Source organism: Pan paniscus, chromosome 1 (genome assembly GCF_029289425.2).
Source record: "Pan paniscus chromosome 1, NHGRI_mPanPan1-v2.0_pri, whole genome shotgun sequence".
Taxonomy (NCBI): Eukaryota; Metazoa; Chordata; class Mammalia; order Primates; family Hominidae; genus Pan; species Pan paniscus.
The window spans coordinates 101,420,549-101,444,865 of NC_073249.2; the positions used below are offsets into that span (position 1 = coordinate 101,420,549).

General features: G+C 40.7%; 1 long non-coding RNA gene and 1 pseudogene across 1 annotated transcript in view; one reads left to right on the plus strand and one right to left on the minus strand.

Moving 5' to 3' along the window:
- LOC117974368 (uncharacterized) overlaps positions 1–19,956 on the plus strand; it is a 43,084-nt gene extending 23,128 nt beyond the window's left edge. The window contains exons 2-5 of the long non-coding RNA XR_010112708.1: positions 13,280–13,398; positions 14,033–14,050; positions 16,889–16,979; positions 17,112–19,956. This is a non-coding gene — a long non-coding RNA (uncharacterized LOC117974368). The remainder of the gene's footprint in view (positions 1–13,279; positions 13,399–14,032; positions 14,051–16,888; positions 16,980–17,111) is intronic.
- Positions 1–24,317, minus strand: part of LOC117978246 (neuroblastoma breakpoint family member 15-like) — a 512,107-nt pseudogene that overhangs the window by 262,348 nt on the left and 225,442 nt on the right.

Genomic DNA, 24,317 nt, shown 5'->3' on the forward strand with positions numbered 1-24,317 from the left:
AAAGTAAAGCCAAAAGCCCACTTATTAAAGAAGTGAAAAGATGAGCTTTGGTGTGTGGAAAAACTAGTTTAAAAAAAAAAAAACCTTCACTCATTATAATTGTAGGAAAAAAATTTCTCAAGCTAGAGAAGAAGAAAGATATTACTTAAGACCCTAGTATAAAGGTATTATTGTGCAGTGATTAAAGAGCATATACCCTAAGGCCAAATTTCCTGGGTTCAAATCTAACTTATCATCACTGTCCCTCAGTTTTCTCATCTGTAATGGCAATAGAGTAGTAACTACCTCTTTGGATGGTGGTGACGATCATATGATGATAATTCTTAAAAACCTACTGCAACAGTACCGTGACAAACACTATGTGTTGGTTTTCCCTTTAAAACACCACCTACTAGCTTTTGGGCATATATCATTTGGATCTTTCTCCTCTATATACAGTTTTACACAGCTGTATACAGATAAATGTTGAAATCTTTGAAATCTTTTGGGATTATTGAAACTCCTGACACAGGAGGACCATCAGTCCTACCATTCTTAGTATCTTCCCAAACACACAGGAAGTCATTATTTCATGCCCTTATGTTCATGTTTTACTTAAGAGGCTGTAAGGCTTGGTAAATTGGCCTTAAGATTTGAAGTAATGGCTGGATGCATTGGCTCACTTACTGCAATCCCAGTACTTTGGGAAGCCAAGGTGGGTGGATCATTTTCAGTCAGGAGTTTGAGAGCAGCCTGGCCAACATGGTGAAGCCCTGTCTCTACTGAAAATACAAAAACTAGCAGGGTGTGGTGGGGCACACTTGTAATCTCAGCTACTTGGGAGGCTGAGGCAGGAGAATAACCCGGGAGTCAGAGGTGCAGTGAGCCGAGATTGTGCCACTGCCCTCCAGCCTGGGCAAAAAAGTGAGATTCCATCTCAAAAAAAAAAAAAAAAAAGAAAAAAAAAAAGAAAAGAAAAGAAAAAGATGTGGCGTCAGACCTCAGGGGATGTGAATTCTGACTGCCTCATTCCAGTTGAATCATCTTGTCAAGTGACTTTATCAGCCTGTGGGCTTTTCTTTCCTCATCTCTAAAACAGGGAGTAGGTGAGAGACTGAGGAATAAAGATATGGAAATCCCAGTGTAAAGCCTGGTACTGGGGATACTTTTATCCTTGAGATAGACCCTGCCTCCTGCCCTGCAGGCAGTGACCACAGCAGCATGGCCAGCCTTCCATGATGCAGGCATGTCTGTCTTTTCTCAGAGTGTGAAGAGTGCAAAGTTATAGAATCTGTGCTGGAGGAGGAGGTGCAGTTTCAGGAGAGGGAGCTGGCCGAATTGCCGAGGTCAGCTGCAAGGCTCTGGTAAGGAGGTACCTCTGTGGGAAGTGCATAAATACTGTTTGAAGTAGGGCAGCTCAGGCTGGTAGAACAAAGAGCAAATTTGTGCAAGGAGAAGGGCAGAAATGTATGACTCAGGCACAGAACTAGACTAAGACACAATGAGGCTATGGTCTAGTTAGGTCTCTAGGGTTTTCCATTAAATAGCATATTAGTAAAATGGAGACAGCTGCCTGCATTGGAATACTAGCAATGTGGCTTCTATTTGTGTGTCCTTGGTCGAATTTACTTCACTTTTCTGCGAAAACCCAGATTTATAAGTGTTCATTTTTTAAGGAGGGGGCAAGGTATTGAGTATTGAGTGTTCTAATGGTTTAAAGCCAAAACTCTCAAAACAAATATGTCCACTATGCAACCTCATTTATTTGCTAATGTTTACCACTTAGCATGACTGACACAAAGGTATCATTCTGGCTTTTTCTCCAAGGGTGGTCCCCATTGCCACTCACATTCTTGCCATTGGCCATGTTGCCCTACTTTGATGTATAGAACATTCAGCCTCATTATGTGAAACTCATCCTCATTTACATGTCACCACCTAGAAGTCGAGCGCTGGATAGAGTTGACACAGACACATGGTTGCTAGAGCCTTTAATTTCATTAAAAAGTTACATAGGATTGACTTGGGAAAGAGGTTTGTTGACACTCTACTGCCAAGTAGGGAGCAAAAGGTACACTATCTCTTTCCAGCCTCCATTTTGCTGCCTCTTAGCTGAAAGAGAACAGGAGTTAATTGGAAGGAACATTGGCAGCATTGGAGTCACTGGGGAGATTCTTCTGAAAATTGTTCTTTTTCTCTTTCCTCTTGTTATCCCCATTCTTACACTAAAACCAAATGATTCTTAACTAAGATAGCACACAAAGAAACACTTTTGCATCGAATCCACAGAAATAGATGATGATACATGCCATCGTGACCACCATCCCCTGTGAATCAATCCGTTCAAAGTCTTTGGTCGAAAACATTAGAAACTGACACTGGTCATAATCCCAGAACTTTGGGAGGCTGAGGCAGAGGGATTGCTTGAGCCCAGGAGTTCAAGCCCAGCCCAGAAAACATGGTGAGACCCCATCTCCCACCACTCCTCCGCACACACACACACACACACACACACATAGACACACACACAATTTTCAGGGATGATAGCACATGCCTATAGTCCTTGCTACTCGGTGGAAGTGGAAAGATTGCTTGAGCCCTGGAAATTGAGGCTGCTGCTCTGTCACTCCAGCTAGGGTGACAGAGCAAGACCCAGTCTCAAAAAAAATAAAAAATAAAAATAAATAAATAAAGACATTTAAAGGAAGATACTGCTTAGATTACACAATTGAAGGAAAAACCAGATAACAAGGTCTCAGAAATTAATAAACTATAGCAGCTTGGGTCATCTCAATCAGAAACTTAGAGACAGTTTCTTTTGAGTGCTATTGACGATTTCAAGACCAACTAAACATTCTATTCAGGTTTCAGATTACCAGGAGAGGGAGAATCTTGGTTATTTGCTATCTGTTAGTTTGGAAGGGGCAGGGTACTGTGATTTACAATCTAATTGCAGTGCGCTGCTAGTAAAAAAAGGGGGAAGGGCTGCTGGAAAGACAACAGCTGATACTCAATTTATCCATGACTAGTTTAGGGAAAGAAATTAAGGAGAATGGGGCAAGATCATTGTCTATTGATTCAGCTGATAGATTCTATCCTTAGCGATATGGTTGAAATGTGAGAAATGTTCAAAGATGACAATCAAAATATACACAGAAGGCTTGAATTTTGTCACAGCATATATGGGAGAAACACTAGCAAAAGTAGTAGAGGGTGCCAATACTTTAAGGAGACTTTGCATTTCAAATAAGAAACCATTAGAGAAAATACCAATCCTTTGAAAATGATACTTCAAAAAATTAATAAATACAGATAAAGAAAATCAGAAAAGTGAAATATGAAGCATTGAAATATATCATTAGAAACTAGATTAGTAATACTATAATAAATTAGAACATTAATTTAATCTAATGAAGTAGAAAATTTCTAAATCATTTGTTGTTGAGACAAGGCAGCCTCATTTGTCTTTTCAACCTAAATATCTCTTTCTCCACCCAAAATTTGCATTATTATTTAACATTGTTCAGGTCAATATAAGAAGACATGCATTTTTCTATTGCTGCTGTAATAAGTTATCATGAAACTAGTGGCATAAAACAACATAAATTTATCACAGTTCTGTAGATCAGAAGTCTAACAGGGAACTTAGTGGATTCAAATCAAGGTGGCGGCTTTTTGCCCGCCGCGGCTTTCTGCCCACCCCGCCGCCGCGGCTTATTCCCCCCACCCCGCCTCGGCTTTTAGCCCGCCGCGGCTTTTTGACCCCTCGCCTCTGCGAATTTTGTCGCCGCGGCTTTTTGCCGCCCCCGGCGCTGCGACTTTTTGCCCCCCGCCGCCTTTTGCACCCCGCCGCTTTTTGCACCCCGCGGCTTCTTGCCCCCTCGCCGCCGCGGCTTTTTCCCCGCCGTGGCTTTTTCCCCCCTGCCCCCGCAACTTTTCACCCGCCGCGGCTTTTTGCCCCCACCCCGCCTCGGCTTTTTGCCCGCCGCGGCTTTGTGCCCCCCGCCGCCGCGGCTTTTTGCCCCCACCCCGCCGCGGCTTGTTGCCCGACCAGGCTTTTTGCCCCACCGCCGACACAGCTTTTTGGACCCTCGCCGCCGTGGCTTTTTGCTGCTGCGGCTTTCTGCCCTCCCGCCGCCGCGGCTTTTTGTCCCCCCGCCACCGCCGCTGCTTTTTGCCCCACCGCCGCCGTGGCTTTTTGCCCGCCGCGGCTTTTTACCCGCCATGGCCTTTTACCCGCCGCGGCTTTTTGCCCCCCGCTGTCACGGCTTTTTGCCCCCCCCGCCGCAGCGACTTTTTCCCCGCCGCGCCTTTTTGTCCCCGCCGCCGCGGCTTTTTGCTGCCGCGACTTTTTGCCCCGGTCGCCGCCGCTTTTTACCACCGCGACATTTTGCCCCCGCCGCCGAGGATTTTTGTCCCCGCCGCCGCGGCTCTGAGGGCGGGAGCGGCAGACTCGGCTGCCAGCTCTACTGGCGTCCTGGCAAGGGCAGCGCCGAGGGGTGCTCCTGGTCCAGCTCTCCTGGCTCAGGGATTCCTTGCCTAGGCGCCGGCGCCCCGGGCTCCTTGCCTAGGCCCCTGTGGCCTGCATAGAGCGGCGCTGCCTGCGGAGGCGATGGGAGAGAAGAAGGAGGGCGGTGGTGGGGGTGATGCGGCGGCCACGGAGGGTGGCACAGGGGCTGCGGCCAGCCGGGCGCTGCAGCAGTGCGGGCAGCTCCAGAAGCTCATCGTCATCTTCATTGGCAGCCTGTGCGGGCTGTGCACCAAGTGCGCTGTGTCCAACGACCTCACCCAGCAGGAGATACAGACCCTGGAGGTAAGGGGTTCGGGGACCCGGGCTGGGCTCCAGGAGCGGCCCGGACACCTCCTTCGGGGCCCCAGTTCACTCCTGGCCGAGTTGCATCCTTGAGCCCACGTCACCCCCTTGGAGGCTTCCCCTCCCTCCTGCACTCGCTGATGCGGCAGCCAGAGGACCCGGGACCAGCCCTCACCTTGGGCAGGATTTGTGGAGTGGGTGCGTGGTGGGAACTGGGGTGGAGGCTCCAGGGTCCCGTGGGGGTGGGGGTAGGCTGCGCGAGGACATCCCCTTACCCCTGAATTTCCATCTGGTCCAGCCCTCTCATCTTGTAGGTGAGGAAACCGAAGGCCTGAGGGAGAAATGACTTGCCAGGAACCCCTGTTAAGGAAAATTAACAAAGTGTGGTTATTAAAGAAGAACTGAGTTGGGAGTCAGACCTAGAGGCCCGCACCCTTGGTTAAGACATTATACCACCTTGAGTCTGGCCTGTTGACAGAGGGTGAGCCGCTCCATCCTCATGTGATTGTGGGGTCTTAACCTCAAGGGGTTTCCTGCAGGAAGAAGCAAATGGGTTTGCTTTCCTAGCTCTGTCCAGTACGTTAGGGACCCTGAGGACTGAAGAGATTCTTGGAGAGCCAGCTGGTGTATGTCATGGGTGGGTCTTTTTGGAAGGTCAGTCTGCCCAGTGGGCTGGCTCAGCCCGAATGAACTGTCTTGAATCTTTGGAGTTGTCTGTGTACTTTTAAGGGTTTCTCAGCCTTGCACCAAAAGATCCCCCTGGAAATTAGGTGGGAAAAACCTTAACTTTTGTGGGGCCTTGTGTTTGTCTTAAAAGTTCATGCACATAGCCAGGTGTGGTGGCTCCCACCTGTTATCCTTTCCTGGATCCCTTGAGTCAAGGAGTTTGAGACCAACCTGGACAATATAGTGAGACCCCATCTCTACAAAAAATAAAATATTAGCCAGGGGTGGTTGTGCGCATCTGTAGTCCCAGCTACTACTGTGGCTGAGGCGGGAGGAGCACTTGATCCTGCACTGAGCTCTGATCTCACCAGTGTACTCCAGCCTGGGCCACAGAGCAAGACCGTGACTCAAAAAAAAAAAAAAGACAAGAAAAATTCTTCAAGATTTTGCATTCTGTCCCACTATCCATTGGTTTTCATGTCAAGATAATGTCAGAAATTCTTTACAATTGCTTCCAGAAGGAGTAGCCTTTTGATCTAGTGCACAGGTGTCCAGTCTTTTGGCTTCTCAGGGCCACATTGAAAGAAGAATGCTCCTGGGCCACACATAAAATACACTAATGCTAACAACAGCTGATGGGGTTAAAAAAAAAAAGGTTTGTGCATAATTTTCATGCTACCCACCACCACAGATAGGTGAAAAAGTCCTTGTAGTCAAAGGGTTGGACACGGCTGATCTAGTGTCTTGTCGTCCGTTTTGGCTTTCTCCCTGATTCCAGAATGCAGGTAGAGATGTAGAGACATGCTCTCAGGACAGCTGTTGAGATAAAAAAATTCGTTGTCATTTATTCCCAAGCACAGCTGTTTCTCACTGCATTGAAAAAGTCTCCATTCAAACTGCTGTCACATATAAAATCTATTTATGTAAGTCTGTATTTTTCTGTTGTCTTGGCCTTTGGAGGCAGTAGTGTGTTTTAACCGAGCAAACTGTCCTTCCAAATAATGAAGCCGAAGTCAGCCTAACTACTTGCCATTTTTCTTCCCCTTCCATTTTTGTAACCTCAGAATAATTGTAAGAATGAATTAAGATTTGTGTTTAAGGCCAGGCACAGTGTCTCAGGCCTGCAATCTCAGCACTTTGGGAGGCGGAGACGGTTGTATCGCTTGAGCTCAGGAGTTGAAGACCAGCCTGGGCAACATACTGAGACTCTGTCTTGTATAATTTAATTAAAATTGAAAAAAAGAAGAGAAAAAGACCTGTGTTTGAAATTTAAAAAAAGGGGGGGAAAGTGTAATGCAAAATGTGGACCATGCCAGCTATGATTGGGAAAACTAGTTTTTCATACAGCATTATCTGTAGACTTGTATTAGCAGCATACTGGTCATAAGCGTTTTGCTTTCCTCAAATATGATGAGGTAAGCTGATTTAAAGTGTGTTGGGGCTTTCTGCCGCGTGGCTCCTGGAGGTGTTGAGTCCCAATTTAGCCAATTAATTTGAGTTTAGTTTTGACGTGGATAAGGGAGACCAGCTTCATTCATGGTGTACACACAGTTTTGCCAATAAGGAAACAAAAAGCCACCTGAATGTTCCTACTCATTAGATGCTATCTGGAGAGCTCCTATCCCACCCCCACCAAGGCCTGGGCCATTAAAAAGACTCAATGCAGCCTTTCTGTATCTCATACTGTATTCTGCAAGATACTCCTGTGAAAGAAAGTTGTGCTGCATCAGCCATCTCCCTCCTGAAGATCCCTGCGGATGAGGATTTGTGTTTTGAAAGTTCTGAGAATGCCTGCAACAACAATTCTCAAACTTATTTGTCCATGGGATCTTTTCTTCCACTGAATGTAGTTGGAGAGACACGGCCTTAAGCCTTGAGCAGAGAAAGAGACAAGAAACTGTTGGCTCACTTACAACCAAGTGTTGTGTTTATGTTTTAGGTTTTTATGAAACTGAGGCGCTGTTTGAGGTTCTAAATGAAATTGGGTGGTTGAAGAGAGGCTGGTATCCCTGTAGACTTAGCCAGCCATGAGAAGTTGCCTTTTGTTGAAGGAGGTGTTTTACAAAGGGAAATAGGGTGTCTCCTGAGCATCGCATTAGCAATTAAATACATGTATCACTGAAATGAAAAGAAATGATGAAATGATGAAATGAAATGATGAAATGAAACGAAATGATGAAACGAAGAAATGAAATAATGAGATGAAATGATGATGAAATGAAATGAAATGATGAAATGGAATGATGAAATGAAATGATGACATGAAATGGTGAAATGAAATAATGAAATGAAATAGTGAAGTGAAATGAAATAGTGAAGTGAAATGAAATGATGAAATGATGAAATGAAATGAAAAGATGAAATGATGAATTGAGGAAATGATATGAAATGATGAAATGAAATGATGAAGTGAATGATGAAATGATGAAAAAATGAAATTAAATGATGAATTGATGAAATGAAATGATGAGATGAAAAGGTGAAATGAAACGAAATAATTAAATGAAATGAGGAGATGAAAAGATGAAATGATGAGATGAGATGAAATGATGAGATGAAGTGAAATGATGAAATGAAATGATGAGATGAAATGAAATAACGCAATGAAAGATGATATGAGAAGAAGTGAAATGATGAAATGATGAAATGTAATGAAATGATGAAATGGAATGATGAAATGATGAAATTGTGAAATGAAATGAAATGAAATGGAATGATGAAATGAAATGATGAAGTGAAATGATGAAATGATGAAATGAAATGAAAAGATCAAATGATGAAATGAAGAAATGATATGAAATGATGAAATGAAATGATGAAATGAAGTGAAATGATTAAATGATGAAATAATGAAATGATGAAATGATGAATTGATGAAATGATCAAATGAAATGATGAGATGAAAAGATGAAATGAAAAGATGAAATGAAATGACGAGATGAAAAGATGAAATGAGATGAAATGATGAGATGAAATGAAATCATGAGATGATGAAATGATGAGATGAAGTGAAATGATGAAGTGATGAGATGACGAAATGCAACAGTGAGAAGAAATGATTAAATGAAATAATGAAAGGATGAAATGATGAGATGAAATGAAAGGATGAAATGAGGAAATGAAATGATGAAATGATGGAATGAAAAGATGAAATGATGAAATGATGTGAAATGATGACATGAAGTCAAATGATGAAATGATGAAATAAATGAAATGATGAAATGAAAGTAGATGAAATGAAATCATGAGATGAAATGATGAAATGAGATGAAGTGAAGTGACGAAATGAAATATTGAGATGAAGTGATGAAATGAAATGATGAAATGAAATGCAACAAATGAAGTGAAATGAAATGAGATGAAATGATGAATTGATGAAATGAAATGAGATGAAAAGATGAAATGAAATGAAGAAATGATGAGACGAAAAGATGAAAGGATGAGATGAAATGAAATGATGAGATGAAATGATGAGATGAAGTGAAAGGATGAAATGAAATGTTGAGATGAAGTGATGAAATGAAAGAATGAAATGAAATGATAAAATGAGATGAAATGATGAGACGAAATGATGAAGTGATGAAAGGATGAAATGAAATGATGAAATGAGGAAATGAAATGATGAAAAGAAATGAAATAATGAAATGAGATGATGTAATAGATGAACCAAAAATACTTATTCACTTTTTTTTTGGCATCCTTCTAAGAGTATTTTAGTGAGGTTAATTTCTAAAAATAAATTGCTATTCAATGGCTATACAGTTGGCCTTTGCACCACAGGGGTTTGAACTGTGCACGTCCACTTAGCAAAACCAACAATTCTACATCCTTATCCACACCCTGCCCATGAAAAGGATGAGGATGAAGACCTGTTTGATCATCTACTTCCATTTAATAACTAGTAAATCTATTTTCCTTATGATTTTCTTTTTTCTTTTCTCTGGCATGTTTGTTAAGAATACAGTATATAAGCCATATACCATATTAAATATGTGTTAATTGACTGTGTTATTTGTAAGGCTTACAGTAGGCTATTAGTAGTTAAGTTTTGGGGGAGTCAAAGTTATAGTGGATTTTCTACTGTGCAGGGGGGCCAGCACCCCAACCTCCGTGTTGCTTAAGGGTCAACTGTACATGTTATTTCCTTTCCTGTAAGAGAAAAATGATGAGAAGGTCTTTTCTCCAATAAGTGTCTTCAAAATGTAGCAGATTTGAAATGTGTTGGCGCCACCATTTTGCGTCTCACTTTGAAAACTTATTATTTAAAATCGTACTAAAGCCTACCTTACTTTTCCAACCTTAGAAAAAATGTTCCAAAGAAAAGGGGTGAAACCATGCTAGTTTGCCCTGAAATTTGAAATTATCTTTTAAAAATATATTTTGACATTAATTACTTCCAAACTAGAGATAAGTTGCATACAAATGGCAGGTCACCCTAATCCACCCTATAACTGCACTTAGATTCATGAGGAATTGTGCCATCTAGAAAGGGCAGAGAGGAGGAATAGAGTGCTCTGCGTCTTGAAATATAAACATGCACATAGCCACATGCTTTGATTCTGTTGTCACTGTGTACTTACTGCGAGGAAGAGGGCATGTTTGTGTATTTTTATGCTAATTATTATCCAAGTTGTTAATGATTTACGCTTTCAGAACCATATAAAGATTTTTTTCCTTTCAGATATAAACTATCTTGCATTGTTCTTCTGATCATATGAGGTATAAATTTGCCTAAATATTCTTCGGACCATAATAGTATGTCCATATAAATGCCAGTAGCAAGAGTAGAATCAACCACAACTGCCTTAGTAATTATTTAAAGCATGTCTGCCTATAAGTAATTGGCATTTTATATAATCAAGAATCTTTGATATAATAATCTCTCAACTATTTGAAACACAGCTCACATGTATTAATTTTTTAAGCAAATATATATATAATATCAGCGTATATGAAACTCAATTTTGGACTTTAGAACAGCTTCTTAGAATCCTGACTTAAATGTCTACAGTAATAGTTGGCTTAAAAAAATTTAGCACACTGTCACCATGATGAAAAATTACTGTAAAATATTTAAAAAATTGTTCCACCGTAACATTTAGAATATTCTCACATTTGTGGTTAAAACCTATTGTGATTTTTCTTAGAATTTAGACAAAAAATGTTCCAGAAAGATTGAAGAGAAGCACTTTAGTCAATTTTTAGTTGTTGCAGCATGAAGAAATGACATTTCATTGACATTTTAAAAATTATTCAGATTCCCTCTTTGAATTCAAGAGTTTCAAAGATATCTTATTTTAAAATACCAAAATAGGAATAGAATATGAAGGGCTGGTTATGAGTAATATGATACAATTTTATGAGAGGATGAGATTACAATAACAATAACCTCCTCTCATAGAATAGCCAGCAAGTCTCCACTAAAGAACAGTGCCTTGATTTTATACATGTTTAATCATGGATATTGAGTTAATGTGAACCATTTGTAGACACAGGAGTTTATTAAAGACTTATATAATATCTTTCAAGTATTTAGAATAGTGTTGAAATTAAGCCTGCATCCCCACGATTTTCAGCGGTGCTGATGCCTAATAAACTCAACCCCTTGCATGCCAAAATTGGCTTAAAGCCCATCTGTTACCCAAGCTACACTTCAAGCATCAGGGTTCAAAAATGTGCTTTTGAATATGCAAGAGTTTGAGGAATTCACTACTCACACTTTCTTGAACAGTCTATCCAAGTGCATCAAGCAAAATGTGAGTAAAGAAATTTTGAGCAAAGGATTGATAGTAATGTAGAATACATTTAATAGTAGATCAAAGATTAAAAGGTGAAAGTGAGGGTGAGAAGAGTGTATGAATGCTTTGTGTTCTGACAAAGAGAATGTAGCACCCAGGTCCTACCTGCTTGGATGCATTGCCAGTGCCCACGGTAGGCCATTTTATCCAGGTTTTTAGGTATTGTCTTATTTTGTTTGGTTTTTTTCTTTTCAGGAGCGTTAGTCCAAGACCAATAACTCCGTAACTGGTAGATTTGGAAGACTTTAATAGTGCTTAACATTTTGTACATAGCTTTATAACAGTTTTCTTTTTCTTTTTTTCTGAGAGATTCTTTTCAATATACCCCACCATGGTTGAACTCAAAAATCATTGCTTATTTAAAATCTACAACTGCTGACGTTTTGTAACGTTCGCATTCCAGGTAATTGTTTTTTTGTGCATTTTCTGTATTTTTCTCCATCAGTCTACCTAGATATTTGTTAGATTTAATATTTTAATATTTTTCTGAAAAAGTGAGCTTTTGCATTTTTAAATATATACCCAGTTGCTTTACTTCTGCTTTTTCGTGTACTATTTCCTCGTTTTTTTATTTTTTGTTTTTTGGTGTTTTTTTTTTTGACACGGAGTCTTGCTCTGTCGCCCAAGCTGGAGTGCAGTCGTGTGATCTCTACTCACTGCAACTTCCACCCCCCACGTTCAAGCAATTCTCCCACCTCAGCCTCCCGAGTAGCTGGGATTACAGATGCATGCCACCATGCCAGGCTAATTTTTGTATATTTAGTAGAGAGTGGGTTTCATCATGTTAGACCAGGCTGGTCTCGAACTCCTGACCTCAGGTGATCCACCTGCCTCGGCCTCCCAAAGTGCTGGGATTACAGGCGTGAACAATGGCGCCTGGCTATCTCCTTCATTCTTTATGTTTATTATACTGGTTTTATCTCTCTCTCTCTCACTGTTTTTCTCCTTCTCACGTTCACTTTGTAGTTGTCAAATAGCCCAGGTGATGTTACAGATTTACTCCTTATAAAAGGAGGCATTACACATTACACATGCATCTTAGTGGCCTTACAAAAGTGTTTGGTTTATTTGTATTGACTATTCACCTTTAAAATATTTCAATATTCATTAAAATAGCTTCCAACCAATATTATTACACTTATGTTTCTAACTTTCCTTTTTGTATTGATATCTGCCTTCATTGCTGTTTGTTTAGGAAATATATTCTGTGTCACGTTATTTCCGTGAAAATTGTTTGAATTTGTGGTATGGTCTAGAAAATGTTAATTTTTGTAAGTATTCTGTATGAACATGAAAATAACATGAATTATCATATTCATGTTCCTTATATAATATTTGCCCTTTTTAAAATCCACTAGCTTCTTTTAAAACTTACTCTTTTAATTTTTTCTTTTATCTATTACTGAAAGACGTGTGTTTGAAATGTCTATAATATTTGGGGGCTTATCCATTTCTACTTACCTTCTGATATTTTTGCTTTATATAATTTGACTCTCTCTCTAAATACGTGTGTGTCTGTGTGTGTGAGAGAGAGTGTGTGGTTTGTGTGTATATATATGTATGTATCAGGCTAATGCACATTTAAGTCATCACATCTTCTTAATAACTTAAAACTTTTATCACACTGGTTAGACTAACTTATTTTAATAAATGTTTCTAACTTACATTCTATTTTGTCTACATAGCAACTTTTTAAAAAATTATATTCATGTAGTATGTTTGCATGTATATCATATATACACAGTATCTGTATTGTTTGAACTTCAAAGTTTCTGTAAATTTATATATTAGTTGTGTCTCTTGTAACCATGATAGAGACGGATGTTTTAAATTTTGCCAATCTTTGTATTTTAACAAGAACATTGTCTACTTAGGTTTAAGTGAATCTTTGATCATTTATACTTAATTTTGTATTATTAATTTGTTGTGTGTATATATATATATATAAAATGTCTCATTTTCTCCTATCACTTTCTGTCTTCTTGTTTTAAAATTATGACTTTGATTTTTATTGTTTTCATAGATACAACAGAGAAATGCATAATGTCCAGTCAATTTTTTAAAGTTCCAAAGTCGGTGGCGCGCAGTGGCTCATGCCTGTAATCTCAACACTTCGGGAGGCCGAGGCGTGTGGATCACGAGGTCAGGAGTTGCAGACTAGCCTGACCAACATGGTGAAACCCCGTCTCTACTAAAAATACAAAAATTAGCCAGGCATGGTGGCACGTGGCTGTAATCCCCGCTACTCAGGAGGCTGAGGCAGGAGAATTGCTTGAACCTGGGAGGCAGAGGTTGCAGTGAGCGGAGATGACGCCACCGCACTCCAGCCTGGGAGAAAGAGTGAATGAGACTCCTTCTCAAAAAAAAAAAAAGAGTTGCAAAGTCATACCTTTCTGCTCTTGTCAGACAATTAAGGGGTCTTTGAATACTTCAGCCCTAATAATTTGCTTCCTAACATACATATTGCAGTGCTTATCTAATTTTAAATATCCTTTTGTTTCAACACCTAATTTTCTATTTTGATCTATCTGTATGTTTACAATATATTTTGCTCTGTGTTCTTTCTTTGATTTCAGAACTCCAATCTTTCTGAAGCATGTTTTCAGAGTTTCCTTTTAGTTTCTTTAGTGGAATTCTGCTGGTGGTGTTTTGTTTTTTGTCTCTAAATATGTGATTTAGCCATAGGTTGATGAATATTTTTCTTGGTTGAGAATTTCAGAATGGCATTATTATTCTTAACAAATAATATTGTTTATTTTACCTTTCATGCTTTCAGATTTCAATATGATTAAAGGTAATTTGATTTTTCTAGTGCTAATTGAAATATTTTTCCCTTCCTGATTGTTTACTATTTCTCTAGGAGATATGCAGATGTAGGTTTATCTCCATTGTAGCTTGCTTAGCATGCATAGAAGTTTTGAATATGTGGATTAGTGTCTTACAAAAGTCTAGAGAACTTTCAGCCAAAATACCATCACATATTGTCCCTTCCCAGTTCCCTTCTTCTATGAGAACACTCACTAAACACATGCTACACTTTCTCACTGAATCTTCCATGTCTCTTCATGATTCTGTCCACATTGTGCCTTTTTTAAAATTTTCTCTAATGCATTCTGAAATATTTATGAACTCTCACCATGGCCATGTCTAATCTGATGAGTTCATTTTTGGGTTTTTAATTTAAAATATTATATACAAACTACTTTTCAAATTTACTACATCAATTTGTTAGTCTCCTAAAAATATATTCTTTTTTTAAATTTTTTGAAAGCAAATGTGCTTTATAATCTAACAGTGATATTTCTACTAATGAACCTTTGTGGATCTGTTTGTACTCTTTTTCTGCTTTCCTTTCAAATGGCGGAATATCATTTCCTTGCGTACTTGGATGCCTTGAATGACAAAGATTTATTTTTCTCTGAAAATTATTATTGTGCACTTTTGCATATTAGTAAGAAGAAAATTTTCCAAAGGGAATTTGAATTTTTTGTGAGTCTACTAAAGGCACCACCATTCTGGGACCACATTATATTAATTCTTGGCCTAAAGGTGTTTGGACATATGTTTGGACAGCACATTTAAACAATTTTTAAATTAATTGCTGTAAATCATTAAGGATTGAGTTTCTTTAAATCTGTCCAATCTCAAGTCATTTTTATTTGCCATTTCCAGGGAATGTGAAATGAGAATAATTTACCTCTGATTCTTCTTTAGACTGAGGATATAAATTTTGGTGCTAGCTTTAGGGAAGAGCTCCTGTGTGATGCCCTATCTTGGGAAACACTATGTATTTCTTTACTGTCCTATGTGATGTATGACAGTAGGAATCTGCACTCATTCATTTTGCTACATGTCCGTAGGGCAAAATCAGTTTCAGTGTTTAGGTGTATTTTGTCTGCTCCCTGCATTCCCATGGTTTTGACCTTATATTTTACTTTTTTTTTTTGTGAATTCAATTTTTTTCCAGCAATATAATCAACTATACTATAAGAGAAAAGTTTTGATAAAACACAAATTTCATGTTTTCCTACTCTAATTGGCTTTTACGTAAAAATACAGGTAAAATTTATTTGTGCTGTTTTGCTATTTCTGTTTTGCTATTCTCTGTTTGTCTATGTCTTCACCACATAGACACAATTAGGGAATTTTATACACTCTTGTGCCAACTGCTTTGATAGTAACAAAATATATTTCTCGAACTCCTAGGTATAAAACTCAAGTATCCACGATTTAAATTCTTTTTTGCTCACTTCTATTATGTTTCCAGTCTCAATAGAAATCGATGCCAATCCAGAAATACAAGCATTATTCTAATACTTCTCACACATTACTGATATAGATTAAATTTTCTAGATCTCCTTAAATACTATCATTTTTCACTACTTGTATCTTAACTGTTAAGTTCAACATTTTCTGTAATATTAATATATTGTGAAAATTTCCTTACTTTCTTCTTTGTCCCAGGTTCAATGTTTTGCAGTCTCTACCTCACCCTGTGAAGCATAAACATTGTACATGCTGTACAAATAATACATCGTTCATGTACTTAGAGATTGCACAATTTTTATTTGGTTGACGATAGCTAATGTTTCCTTCTTCATTTTCTATTTCCTGATTTTTCTTTATTTAGTATATACTACATTGTCATAAAAATAAGAACGTTTTACAAACTAAAGCAAAAGCAACCCTAGGAATAAAATGCACAAATAAAATATATAAACATACGTTTAGATGTACCACGTACCCTTGTAATTTATTTAGACTTTTAATTTTAGTACAATTTTAATTAAAGTCTGTGTATTATCTGTCATCGTCTTAGTATTTTTTATATAACAAATTGTGTAAATCAAAAAGTCTCAATGTCATTATAAACTATCTTGGCAGAGGTTGATCTCCAAGGAATAATTTCTCTCCTAAATTTTGCCAATCCAAATTTCACTCTACCGTCATTCTTTTAATCAGTTTCAGAGGAATAATAAATTTCAAAATTGTTCAAGTTACTTCTTTTAGTTCAAGTACCTTTTGACAGGTGTTAAACTGTAGACAGACTGATACAAACATATTCTAATTGACTCAAAATTATATGGGACCTATTTTAAAATCTAGATTTTAAAATGTCGTGTCAACATACACATGTTCTCCTTGTGAAATAATTGCTTTTTATTCTCCGGATAGAATAATTTAATCTTTAAACCTTCAATTCACTCTTAGAAACAAAATACTACATAAGGATATGCTTATAAAAATAATTCCCAACTAGCTTTTCAGTTCAGAAAGGTATGTGAAGAATCATCAAACATCTAATGGATTTCAAGGAGAAATGGGTTAGTAATTTATTCCATATGTCTCAATTTTTCCTAGACTCAAGGCTTCCGTTAAAATAATTGTAGGCGTTTAAGAAACCATATAAACTAAAAAGAAGAAATTGTGACGCTGCCGCTTAGGCTTTTTAAGTCTTTGGACATGATTCAATATATTTTTTAAATTGTATCTTAATTAGACATTGTGAGTTCACCATCTTCCTGTCAATATAGCATCCAAGCTGATTATCATAGATTACAAGTTCAACTATCAACTGTGTTCTGAGAGTCTAAAAAAATAAATGAACGTATTTGTTTGGGTATTCTTAAAGCAGGAGTGAGGACACAGCGAAAGTGAGACAAGGAAAAGAGAACAAAATAAAACAGGAAAGAGAGAAAAGCCAATACCACACGTGTTAAGAGGTAAGTTCCTGTGTTAGATATCTGGGCTTAATTCTATGGGAAGCTATATGGAACATGCCTCAGAATTACATCACTGAATCCAGGGAGATTCTTCTTAGTTACCCTCACCTTTTCTTCCCACTTCATGCCCAGTAACAAGCTCCCGTGCTGCTAGAGAAAGTCCTCAGCTCGAAACTGGTGCAAATTCTGGAGATGAGACCTTGTAGAGTGTTAAGAATGGTTTTCTTCCCAGCAGCTACAGGTAAGGAATAGGGGCTGGGCTATTAATACATCTGCTACAAACCAATAAAGCCCTTATGCTCCTTTTGGTGATCGACAATGTATTTAAAAATATTAGATGATCAAGAAGGGCTGCAGAAAGGAGGAAACAGAAACAAACAGCACAGCTCTTGGTTTATTTTTATTCATTTCATCAGTTTCAAGGAAAATATGTTGGGAGTTCCTGGCATAGAGAATGTCACAAAGACATGTTTTCAATAGTAGTGCTATCCCTAGGGCAGAGAAGACCCAGAGAAAGCCCAAGTGGCTGCTGGAACAAAGTCAGACACCGTGCCACCTGTCCACACTCCTTGGCTCTGCCATCATGCTGAAGATCGCTTTAAAGGACTGGCTTCCCTCCCCCCAAAATTAAAAGAGCACAGACTGAGAAACTGAATGTGGGAGACAGCAGTGGATTATGCTGTTCTCAGGGCTCACCTCAGGTTTGGAAGCATTCTTTCAAATTAACCCATCTCAGGCCATCTGCAGAGAAGAAAGGTGGTACCTAACTTTTTTTCTTGTCAGCATTTGGTAGGGGTGTTTTATTGACCAAATATGTTCCCACAACCTAGTGTTTTGTGACTAACTAAATATAGTAGAGTTTTAAATTTTTATCATCAAAATCTATAGACAATTTTTGATGAAAATAGACTCCATATCTATGTCCTGCTTTTCTTCTTATTAATTACATTGCTGTATAAAAGAACAAGACTTCAGAATCAAGAATATCTTGTCTCTTGGCATTGAATTTATACAAGGTGCTCTTTCTTTAATGCTGTGTCAAAGGACATATTTTTACTCATTAAAAAGGAAGATCGGAATCTAGTTGTATGCACTGCTCCAACATATTAATAATTAAAATTAGGAGGTAAATGTGGTCAAAGCTATAGAAAGACTGAGATGTCATTTATATTGATTACTGTATAGCCCTCTACAAACAGAAATTGTTAAATAATAGTTTATACAAATATTTTGTAGCATTTCAAATATTTGAGTGCTTGAAGTTTCTCCTCTTATATAGTTCAGATTATCAATTTGAAGACTTACTCCGTTAGTTAAAATGTTTTTAGTCTCGTTTGAGTATTATATAAAAGCAATTTTCAGTTAAATGTGTTCCGCTTACATAAAACATTACAAATTATTGAGGATTTAATTACTTATTCATGTTCCTGTAATGTCTTTAGAAGATTTTCTTATTATTACCTATCAATATATGTATGCTTTGTCAAAGAAAAATCAAACATATGTATCATTGAAATGGAAACTTTTTAAAAGTACTTATTAATTCTATTGAAAAACCACATCCATAGGAACACTTGCAATATAATATTGTGAACATGTAAACATATACCCTATGTCTATTTTATGTATAAGCATGTATGATTAAAAATATAGTGAAGAATTTTTAAACCTAGTAGTATAAAGTAAAAATTTGTTAACTTCTGATGATTATTTGTTAATTAAGATAAAATTATTTTGATTTGGGTGATTTTAAATAAAGAAAAATATTAAATTACATGACAAAAATTCTTTATAAAATGTTTATGATTTTTACATTGGTTTTATCACTTTTTCCACTATTTTATTTTAAGATGACCTGCCTGGTTTAAAACACTGTATTCATCTTAATTAAATTAAATTCCATTTGTAAAAAAATTAACAAATGATTTGCTCTATTGTACAGTGCGGATAAAAACTGAGTCAGTATCTCAACATTTGATCCCCATTATCATCATCTGTGGCCCTATTTGTTTTATAAATGTATTGTCTTTTTCCATGCCTGTCACATCTCTATTGCTCTTTCATTTTTCTCTTTGTCCCTTATAGGGAGCATTGCCTATCTCTAGATTAAGCAAAAGTTGCATCATAAAAAAGCACAATAACCTGCTCAATCTTTCTCACACAGAGAAATGTTTGTTAAGTAATTAAAGTGTAGATGATGATACAAAAAGCTTGATTAAATTAGATGCCAAAGTACCCTTGTGATTCAGAATATGAATGGTATTTAATTTCTTTGAAATCATTAATTGCTGAGTGACATTAATTAATGTCAGTATTCCAGAAGATGTTCTAGTTAGTGAAATGTATACAATATGCAAAAGATTCAGAACTCTGAAGGGCATCATTATTCTATAATTAAGAATTAAGAAGTAATTCACAGTAATTATTGGGGAGAAATAATTATTAAGAATTAATGACTGAGAAAATGTTTTTATTTTTTATTTAGAAAATTATTTTGTGCATGAGCATTACCGCAAGTTTTGCAAGAAACATAAATTTAAAGAAACAATAATGTGCACAAGATGAATTTAATAACATCTTGATATTTTCCACGATTGCGGTTTTATTTGGTAAATCTTTAAATGCACACCATTTAAAGATAATAAACGAATCTTGGAAACCTTGTAGGTAAGGGTAAATATTAGGATGCATCCAGTTACGTTTACACACACATACAGTTACATTTACACACACATACATGCATACAGACTGATTCACGTGTGTGTATATATATATGAATTTACTAACTGATGCTAACTAGTATTTATACGAGCCAGTTGGATTGATATATATTGTTGAACCTGAAAAATATTTATTGTACACATGATTAAAATACAGAAATAAATACTAATTGCACTAGGCATTTGAAGCTATACTAAAATATAAGCTGTGAATATTTTGTGATCATTACAAATTCTTACACTGAATAAATATTTCTATTTTTACAATATTAATTTGTTTGATACCTGTGTACATTTTTTTACAATGTGTTATTTTATTTTTGTCATAGAGTCATGTCATGCATAATAACATTTCAGTCAAAGATGGATTACATATACAAAAGTGGTCCCATGAGATTATAATATTCTTACATACTTTTCTACGTGTAAGTATGTTTAGATACATAACCTGTTACCACTCTGTTCTTATTGCCTGCAGTATTCAGTACAGTAATGTAGTACACAGATTTGTAGCCTGGGAGAAAGAGGCTATACCATAAAACCTAGACGTGGTAGGCTGTACAATCTAGGTGTTTGTAATATTCTCTGTGATGGTTGCAAAACGATGAAATTGCCTATGGATACATCTGTTAGAACGTATCCCTATCATTCAGTGATGTGTGACTGTACTAAAATGCTCAATGTAAGTTTCAATGCCCTCCGTAAAACTGTTGTACTGTGAAATACAAATCTCTCACCCATGGCCTGAATATGTTTGCAAACTAAGCAGATCATGGGAAGGAGAATGTGCTGGCATCGCTGGGATGATTTTCTCACATTACATGAATAATTTCTACAGACTTCGTGAATATGAGCCACTTGCATAGAGTTAAAGTAGGCATCTCTTTGCTGGGAAATGTATCAAATGGGAGTATGAAGTGTTTTTACAAGATACTTGTTTGTTTGTAGCTGGTAGGCCTACAGTGGCTCATGGCAATGGTTGAGGTTGCTAAGATTTGGTGGAAGAAGGCAAAATGAAATGGCCACTTATATGGTATATAGTATAAGGATCACTTGTTTCTGTTGAGTTACAGACTCAGCTGGCTATTTCTCCCAATGTTAGTTATTTGGAGAAAAAAAAACGTGATGGTAATTTTGGGGTAACAAACACAATATTTGATGAAAGCAAATTTATTGAGGGTTAGACAAACTACAAGATACTTTAGGCTGCAAAGTCAACACGAGACTTCTGGCCCAAATTGTGCAGAGTTTGCGTCCAGCTGCACAGTTCAAAGGGAGAGGCCACGTAAGAAGATTCTCACTTCTGACACCAACTGCCAGTTCAGGGGTTTCCCCTGAACACCCTCAGTTTCAACAATTTACTAGAAAGACTCACAGAACTCATTGAATGCCATTGTACTCATGGTTTATAATAGAGAAAGGGTAGAAATTAGGATCAATTGAAGAGACATAGCATGTAAGATGGAATCCAGGAGGTTTTGAATGTTAAGTTTCCATTGTCTTCAGGACATATTACCTGTCGTTGTACAGCAATAAACATGGAGTACTACCAACCTGGGAAGCTCACCTGATGCTAAAAAGACACTATTTACAAAATGAAAAGACAAATGAAAGGATAAGATGATGTTCCACATTAAGGCACTGGAACGAATAGCAAACTAAACTTAAAGCAAGCAGAAGGAAGAAAATAAAAATTAGAGAAATTAATAATTTATAATAATATTTTTTAGTGTTGAGTAATTGATATTAATTCTTGACTAGCTTTTTTAAAAAAGAGAAATATTCACTTCCCAATTTATTCTGTGGGGCCAGTGTTACCTTGATACAAAAATTAGTCCAAATAGCATAGAAAAATAAAACTACTATAAGTATAAATGCAAAATTCCTTAAAAAATACTAACAAATCAGATCTAGCAACATATAAAAGAACTATACACTATGACAAAGTGAAACTTATACAAGTAATCCCAGGTTGGTTTAACAGCCCAAAGTCCATTCAGGTAATACATCTTATCCGTCGAATAACAAACGAGAATTGCATGATCATCTCGATAGATTCGGAAAAGACATTTAACAAAATACAAATGCTTTAATGATTAAAAATGAAAAAAGAAAGTCAATGAACCAGGAATAGAGAACTTTCCACACCAGATACATGGCAGAAAGCCGCGGCGGGCAAAAAGCGGAGGTGGGGTGGGGGCAAAAAGCCGCGGCGGCGGTGGGGCAAAAAGCCGCGGCGGCGGGTGGGTGGCAGAAAGCCGCGGCGGGCAAAAAGCCGCGGCGGCGGGGGGTAAAAAGCCGTGGCGGGCAACAAGCCGAGGCGGGGTGGGGGCAAAAAGTCGCGGCGGCGGGGGACAAAAAGCCGCGGCGGCGGGGACTAAAGAGCCGCGGCGGCGGGGGGCAAAAAGCCGCAGCGGGTGAAAAGTTGCGGGGGCAGGGGGGAAAAAGCCACGGCGGGGAAAAAGCCGCGGCGGCGAGGGGGCAAAAAGCCGCGGGGTGCAAAAAGCGGCGGGGTGCAAGAAGCGGCGGGGTGCAAAAGGCGGCGGGGGGCAAAAAGCCGCAGCGGCGGGGGCGGCAAAAAGCCGCAGCGGGCAAAAAGCCCTGGCTGCCGGGGGGGCACAAAGCCGCGGCGGGCAAAAAGCCGAGGCGCGGTGGGGGGAATAAGCCGCGGCGGCGAGGCGGGGAAAAAGCCGCGGCGGCGGGGGGGGAAAAAGCCGCGGCGGGCAAAAACCCGAGGCGGGGTGGGCAGAAAGCCGCGGCGGGTAAAAAGCCGAGGCGTGGTGGGGGCAAAAAGCCGCGGCGGCGGTGGGGCAAAAAGTCGCGGCGGCGGGGACAAAAAGGCGCGGCGGGCAAAAAGCCGTGGCGGCGGGGGTGGGGGGGCGGAAAGCCACGGCGGGCAAAAACCCGAGGCGGGGTGGGGGCTAAAAGCCGCGGCGGCGATGGGGCAAAAAGCCACGGCGGCGGGGGTAAAAAGCCGCGGCGGCGGCGGGGGGGGGTCAGAAAGCCGCGGCGGGCAAAAAGCCGCGGCGGGGAGGGGGGCCCAAAGCTGCGGCGGGCAAAATGCCGAGGCGGGGTGGGGGCAAAAAGCCGCGGCAGCGGTGGGGCAAAAAGCCACGGCGGCGAGGGGTAAAAAGCCGCGGCGGGCAAAAAGTCGCAGAGGCGGGGGGCACAAAGCCGCGGCGGCGGGGGGCACAAAGCCGCGGCGGCGGGGGGCACAAAGCCGCGGCGGCGGGGGGCACAAAGCCGCGGCGGCGGGGGGCACAAAGCCGCGGCGGGCAAAAAGCCGCGGTGGCGGTGGGGCAAAAAGCCGCGGCGGGGGCGGGGGTAAAAAGCCGCGGCGGGCAAAAAGCCGCGGCGACAAAATTCGCAGCGGCGAGGGGTCAAAAAGCCGCGGCGGGCTAAAAGCCCTGGCGCCGGGGGGCACAAAGCCGCGGCGGGCAAAAACCCGAGGCGGGGTGGGAGCAAAAAGCCGCGGCGGCGATGGGGGCACAAAGCCGCGGCGGGTAAAAAGCCGAGGCGTGGTGGGGGCAGAAAACCGCGGCGGGCAAAAAGCCGCGGCAGCGATGGGGGCACAAAGCCGCGGCGGGTAAAAAGCCGACGCGTGGTGGGGGCAAAAAGCCGCGGCGGCGGTGGGGCAAAAAGCCGCGGCGGCGGTGGGGCAAAAAGCCGCGGCGGCGGTGGGGCAAAAAGCCGCGGCGGCGGTGGGGCAAAAAGCCGCGGCGGCGGTGGGGCAAAAAGCCGCGGCGGGCAAAAAGCCGTGGCGGCGGGCGGGGGTGGGGCGGAAAGCCACGGCGGGCAAAAACCCGAGGCGGGGTGGGGGCTAAAAGCCGCGGCGGCGATGGGGCAAAAAGCCACGGCGGCGGGGGGTAAAAAGCGGCGGCGGGCAAAAAGCCACTGTGGCGGGGGTGTAAAAAGCCGCGGCGGGGGGGGGGGTGCAGAAAGCCGCGGCGGGCAAAATGCCGAGGCGGGGTGGGGGCAAAAAGCCACGGCGGCGGGGGGTAAAAAGCCGCGGCGGGCAAAAAGTCGCGGCGACGGGGGACAAAAAGCCGCAGAGGCGGGGGCTAAAAAGCCGCGGCAGCGGGCAAAAAGCCACTGTGGCGGGGGTGTAAAAAGCCGCGGCGGCGGGGGTGGGGCAGAAAGCCGCGGCGGGCAAAATGCCGAGGCGGGGTGGGGGCAAAAAGCCACGGTGGCGGGGGGTAAAAAGCCGCGGCGGGCAAAAATTCGCGGCGACAGGGGGCAAAAAGCCGCAGCGGCGGGGGGCAAAAAGCCGCGGCGGGCAAAAAGCCGAGGTGGGGTGGGGGCAAAAAGCCGCGGCGGGTAAAAAGCCGTGGGGGCAGGGGGAAAAAAGCCACGGCGAGGAAAAAGCCGCGGCGGCGGGGGCCAAAAAGCGGCGGGGTGCAAAAAGCGGAGGGGGGCAAAATGCCGCAGCGGCGGCGGGGTGCAAAAAGCGGCGGGGGGCAAAAAGCCGCGACGGCAAAATTCGCAGCGGCGAGGGGTCAAAAAGCCGCGGCGGGCTAAAAGCCCTGAGCCGGGGGGGAGCACAAAGCCGCGGCGGGCAAAAAGCCTAGGCGGCGGTGGGGTAAAAAGCCGCGGCGGCGGGTTAGGGTAGAAAGCCGCA